Source organism: Salvelinus alpinus, chromosome 37 (genome assembly GCF_045679555.1).
Source record: "Salvelinus alpinus chromosome 37, SLU_Salpinus.1, whole genome shotgun sequence".
Classification (NCBI taxonomy): Eukaryota; Metazoa; Chordata; class Actinopteri; order Salmoniformes; family Salmonidae; genus Salvelinus; species Salvelinus alpinus.
In genome coordinates, this window is record NC_092122.1 from 18112551 (window position 1) to 18118681 (window position 6131).

Here is a 6131-nt window from a genome sequence, read left to right on the forward strand (position 1 = left end):
ACTAAAGCTTTTCAAAATAAAACTTACAATATCAAAGAAGAATTATTTAATCAATCTGCCAGCCTTTTATACAACAAATGCCAAGCCTATAGGAAGCCTGTGTGAAGTTTTAAATGTCTTGTGGTTGTGGCCCTGCTTCCTGTCAGAATGTATCTGTCTGCGTTCAGTATCTGTCTGTGGTCTGATGTGTTGCAATTTGTTCTCACAGAATCTAAAAGCTCATGGGGGCGAGGCTCATAGCCAGATTGAGATATTCTTTAGCCTATAGCTGTGGTCTGACCTTGACAATGATCTACAGTGCATTCTGAAAGTATTCAGACCCCTTGACTTTTTCCAAATAAATTTACGTTAGACTTTTTCTAAAATGTTTTTTTTTTTGTCCTCATCAATCTACACACAATACACATAATGATAAAGCAAAAACAGGTTTTAGACATTCCTGCAAATATTTTTTTACTGAAAAATCATATTTACATAAGTATTCAGACCCTTTACTTAGGACTTTGTTGAAGCACCTTTGGCAGCGATTACAGCCTTGAGTATTCTTGGGTATGATGCTTCAAGCTTGGAACACCTGTATTTGGGGAGTTTTTCCCATTCCTCTCGGCAGATCCTCTCAAGCTTTTTCAGATTGGATGGAGAGCGTTGCTACACAGCCCCAGTCTGAGGTCCTGAGCACTCTGGAGCAGGTTTTCATTGCCTTTGCCTCATCCTGACTAGTCTCCCAGTCCCTGCTGCTGAAAATCATCCCCACAGCATGATGCTGCCACCACCATGCTTCACCGTAGGGATGGTGCCAGGTTTCCTCTTGACGCGACGCTTGGCATTCAGGCCAAAGAGTTCAATCTTGGTTTCATCAGACCAGAGAATCTTGTTTCTCATTTCTCATTGTTCTGAGATTCATTAGGAGCCTTTTGGCAAACTCCAAGCGGAATGTGTTGTAAAAGTCAAGGGGTCTGAGTCTGAGTGCATATTCTGAACTGATCAAGCAGGTGGAAATGATGTGGCTGCTGTGAGGTGTTCAACATTAATACAAATATCCACAAATCTTTAACAATATTTCTCACATCAATTTCAATTCTATCAAAAAATAAAAACAGTATAAAGTTCACAGACAGCACTTGTACATTACATGATGTTAATGTGGGTAACATTTGACATTACGTGATGTTAATGTGGGTAACATTTGACATTACGTGATGTTAATGTGGGTAACATTTGACATTACGTGATGTTAATGTGGGTAACATTTTAAAATGTTTGGTAACAAGTCATATTACAGGTTCCCCCCTCTTTTCTCTACCTTGTATTGTATTTATTTGTTCTTTATTTAACTAGGCAAGTCAGTTAAGAACAAATTCTTATTTTCAATGATGGCCTAGGAACATCAGGGGCAGGATAACAGATTTTTATCTTGTCAGCTCGGTTACTAGTCCAACGCTCTAACCACTAGGCTACCTGCCGCTCCAGATGCTCCTTTCAATAAATATTGAGGGTCTTATTTTGTCGACATGATGATCGAAGCTTGGCTGCCATTTGACAAATAAAATCATTCTCAAACTTTGGTCCATAATAATCTCATCATGTAGTAGACTATACCCACACTGTGTCTACAAACTGTTGACTAGAGTGCACCTGTCAATATCAGAGTGGGCACTATTGTTATACCTACGCACCATTTTTTTGTGACAAAACAATCAGTTGGCCTAGTGTTGAAAATAGAAATGGAAACCCATTTAACCTGTATTTTTTATTCAGTTTATCGGAATTTAACAGCAAAGGTAATTTGTACAGTGGGGCAAAAAAGTATTTAGTCAGCCACCAATTGTGCAAGTTCTCCCACTTAAAAAGATGAGAGGCCTGTAATTTTCATCATAGGTACACTTCAACTATGACAGACAAAATGAGAAAAAAAATCCAGAAAATCACATTGTAGGATTTTTTATGAATTTATGATGGGAAAACTGATGGGAAAATGCCTATATTGTATTCCTGCAGATTTTAGAATATTCACATGGAAATCTGTCAATTGGATGGAAACCTAGTGTTAGGTTCTTATTTTTCAGAGTAAATAACCCACGGACACTAGAGAAGCTTTAACGAAGTTTAATTCTATCCCAAAGGTTCTGTACAGATGTAATCAGACAACCCAACATTTGTCCCATCCAGATATTTATATTCCACTTAAGACACTTCCTCTCTCCAATCCTTACAGTTTATGCCCCAACAGGAAGAAGGTAACCAGATACTACCCTGATTACTCCCTTAAGGGGAACTGACCTCACCCCTCATTTGCTGACCTCAGCCCCTCCTTCACCTAATCCACAGAGGTCCATCTGTCTCCCCTGTATCAACACGTCACTCTCCTCTCTTCCATCAAACACATTCCAAAGCCTTCTGGGATTTCTACAGAAAACCCTTCACTTTCTCCTTTGATTCTATGCTTCTTCTCTATCATTTATTTAATATCTCAATGTTCAAAATGTCGAACCCAACAGTCCCTCCTCTTGAACAATGCTCAATTCATATAAACTTGGAAATTACTAATAAATGTATAACAATGATAATAAAACATGAATAAAAACTAACAAATTATTATAAAACATGAATGTGTTAAATGTGTTACCTTTAACCATATCTACATGTACATACTGCCTCAATCAGCCTGACTAACCAGTGTCTGTATGTAGCCTCGCTACTTTTATAGCCTCGCTACTGTATATAGCCTTTCTTTTTACTGTTGTTTTATTTCTTTACCTACCTATTGTTCACCTAATACCTTTTTTGCACTATTGGTTAGAGCCTGTAAGTAAACATTTCACTGTAAGGTCTACCTGTTGTATTCTGCGCACGTGACAAATACACTTTGATTTGATTTGATTTAGAATCCATTCCCCTGGCATTTCGCCAAGAATCTTCAACCCAAAATAGGTTTTCCTGTGGCAAATTTAGCCAATGTCTCATCGTAAGGAATCCGCAATATATACATGTGGTTCCATAACACTTTCTCTCACCAAGGCAGCCACTTTAGCCATTTCGTCTGCTTTACGATTACCTATGGCGATTTTATCTGTACGACTAGTATGAGCTTCACATTTTACCACTGCTAATTTACTGGTTAACTGACATTATTCTAATAATACATCTACCTCCAGATCATTTTTATTGGTGTTCCTGTCGCTGTTAACATGCCCCGTGGTGACCACACTGTACTCCAAATGCATACCACACACAGCGTACCCCGTTACTCTATTCCCTTCTGTGTTCATGTAACTAGAGCCATCTGTATACAATACTTTTCCTGATTCCAATGCTGTCTCTTGCAAATCAGGCCTGGGTTTTGGAGAAATCTGATCTGGGTCACATGTATGCGACTCACCATCCTCATGCAACTGCATTAACGACGCAGGATTAAAAGCACAAATCTTATGAAATTGTAGATTATCCCCATTTAACGTTAACTCCCAGTTTGTCCATCTTGCACTAGTAACATGTTGTGCTTTGTCATACATGCTTTATGACACTGTTCCGCCAAATTGTGTACCAATGTGGTGCGGTCTCGCATATGAGTTTCTTCGTCTTTTGACACTAATAACAAATCCTCCACGTATTGTACCAACACAGAACCTACAACTGAAACCCTTTTAACGATTGTTGGTTTTAATACAGCTGGACAGTGTCTTTGAGTAGTCTTCGTTTTCTAGGTATCGACTAAAATGTCTCCCATAGGCCTCTACTTTGACATGCCTACTGAGCTCATTGAACACCTGTACCCTCTTGTAGTTTGGGTTCCAGTTGCTCACTACCCAGCAGACTAATTTGTCCTTCTTGGGCAGCTCAAAGATTTTATCCTCACTGGTTACCTCAACAAGTGACCCATATGGAACCTTGATATCAGAATCCAGTCGATAACTCGCAGTCAAATTTAACAAGTGGTCAACACCAGGGATCCTGTTTGTATTAGCCGGTGATTCTCCATTCCACCACACCCATTTCTGGAACCATGGACGTTGCTCTTGGGGCATGTTCTTCAGGTCTCCATGGATGTCTCTATGGTGGAAGATGACACCGTGCGCCTTGCTGTAAAGGTTTTTATCCACTGTTAGGTGACAGCCTTTGATGTTAAAGTAGGCACAAGAGTCTATGTCAAAGGTGTGATCAAGTGGCCAGATCAAAATGATAGTCATCCTGAATGGTTGTCTGGACATGGTGTGTTTGGTTCACCATCTGGTTCCTTGCCCTACGTACTTGAGTGCAAGGAGGACAACAAGCCTTTCCCGCGTGGAATGCCTGGTCGATAGGGCATGAGAGGAACTTGATCTGGCGTTTGTAGTACATGAAGGATAAGCCCAGTAAGAATGTCATCATCAGAACAGGCCGTAGAACACCCTGGGAAGCCGGAGTAGACATATCTTGACCCTTTGAAAGAGAAAAGAGTCCAATCAAGGGGGTGCTGAGATGTTGGCCAGGGTAGGGGTAGCCAGGTGGAAAGCATGGCCAGCTGTGGAGAAATGCTTATTGAAATGACCGATTATCATAGATTTATCGGTGGTGACAGTGTTTCCTATCCTCAGGGCAGTGGGCAGCTGGGAGGAGATGCTCTTATTCTCCATGGACTTTACAGTGTCCCAAAACCTTTTGGAATTAGTGGTACAAGAAGCAAATTTCTGTTTGAAAAAGCTAGCCTTAGCTTTCCTAACTGACTGAGTATATTGGTTTCTGACTTCCCTGAAAAGTTGCATATCACGGGGGCTATTCAATGCTAATGCAGAACGCCACAGGATGTTTTTGTGCTGGTCAATGGCAGTCAAGTCTGGGGTGAACCAAGGGCTATATCTGTTCTTAGTTCTAACATTTTTGAATGGGGCAAGCTTATTTAAGATGACGAGGAAAGCACTTTTGAATAGCAACTAGGCATCCTCTACTGACGGGATGATGTCAATATCCTTCAAGGATACCCTGGCCAGGTCGATTAGAAAGGCCTGCTCACTGAAATGTTTTAGGGAGCGTTTGACAGTGATGAGGGGTGGTTGTTTGACCGCGGACCCAGTGTGCACGTAGACAGTGATCTCTGAGATCCTGTTTGAAATTAACAGAGGTGTATTTAGAGGGCAGATTGGTCAGGATGATATCTAAGAGGGTGCCCATGGTTACGGATTTATGGTTGTACCTGGTAGGTTCCTTGATGATTTGGGTGAGATTGAGGGCATCTAGCTTAGATTGTAGGATGGCCGGGGTGTTAAGCATGTCCCAGTTTAGGTCACCTAACAGTACCAACTCTGAAGATAGATGGGGGGCGATCAATTCACATATGGTGTCCAGGGCACAGCTGGGGGCCTAGGGGGGTCTATAACAACTTCTACCTTTGCTTCTAAATGCCACCCATAATGATTAACCAATGAGAATGTACATTTAATTAGCTGAACTTTACTTTGTTAATTAGACCAGGTAATACTATGACAAACATTATTTAAGTGAATTATATTTATTAGTTTAAATGACCATATTTAGTCAAGTACACGTTAGTTTAAAAGACAGAGCAGCATCAAATAGAACATGATTAGAGTTTCTACTTATAGTAATTAGGGAGACTGAATGCATGGGTAAGCAGCAAGCCAATTATCTAACTCACCACCACTGGCTGCAACCTGAGCAATCAACTTGGTAGCAAACCATTAAGGTCAGGCACACCTAAAATGGTGGAGGCCCCTAACTACGGCAAGTAAAAAGGGTCAAGGGGTCCGAGGACCTAGATGACAGAAGTGAGGGAGAGGCTGGAAGCTGTGGCTAGCGATCAATCGTTGATCAACAAACAATCAAACTGTTCTCGGTGTGGCGGTGGTTCGGCACTGGGTCAAAGATGGTAGATAGTGATGGAGACGAAAGTGAAGCAAGCATGGAGCATAGTGGTACAAATACATTTAGGAGTAAGAAAGAGAAATGAAGAGGGAGATAAAGGGAGTAATGGTTTGAAGGGGAGAGAAAGGTCTATGGAGGCAGAGAGGAGGCAGAAAAGGATGTTTGAGGAGAGCAACATAGCTTCCAACGCTAGCAGCAGTTCAGAGGTAGAGAGTGCCGAGGAAGGGCAAGATAAGTCGAGGGGAGCATGGAGGTGAGGAGGAACATGAAGT

General features: G+C 41.3%; 1 pseudogene; it reads right to left on the bottom strand.

Annotated features, from left to right (window-relative positions):
• Nucleotides 1-3644: 3644 nt before the first annotated feature.
• LOC139565725 (4-galactosyl-N-acetylglucosaminide 3-alpha-L-fucosyltransferase 9-like) lies at nucleotides 3645-4431 on the bottom strand (annotated as a pseudogene).
• Between the last annotated feature and the right edge of the window lie 1700 nt (nucleotides 4432-6131).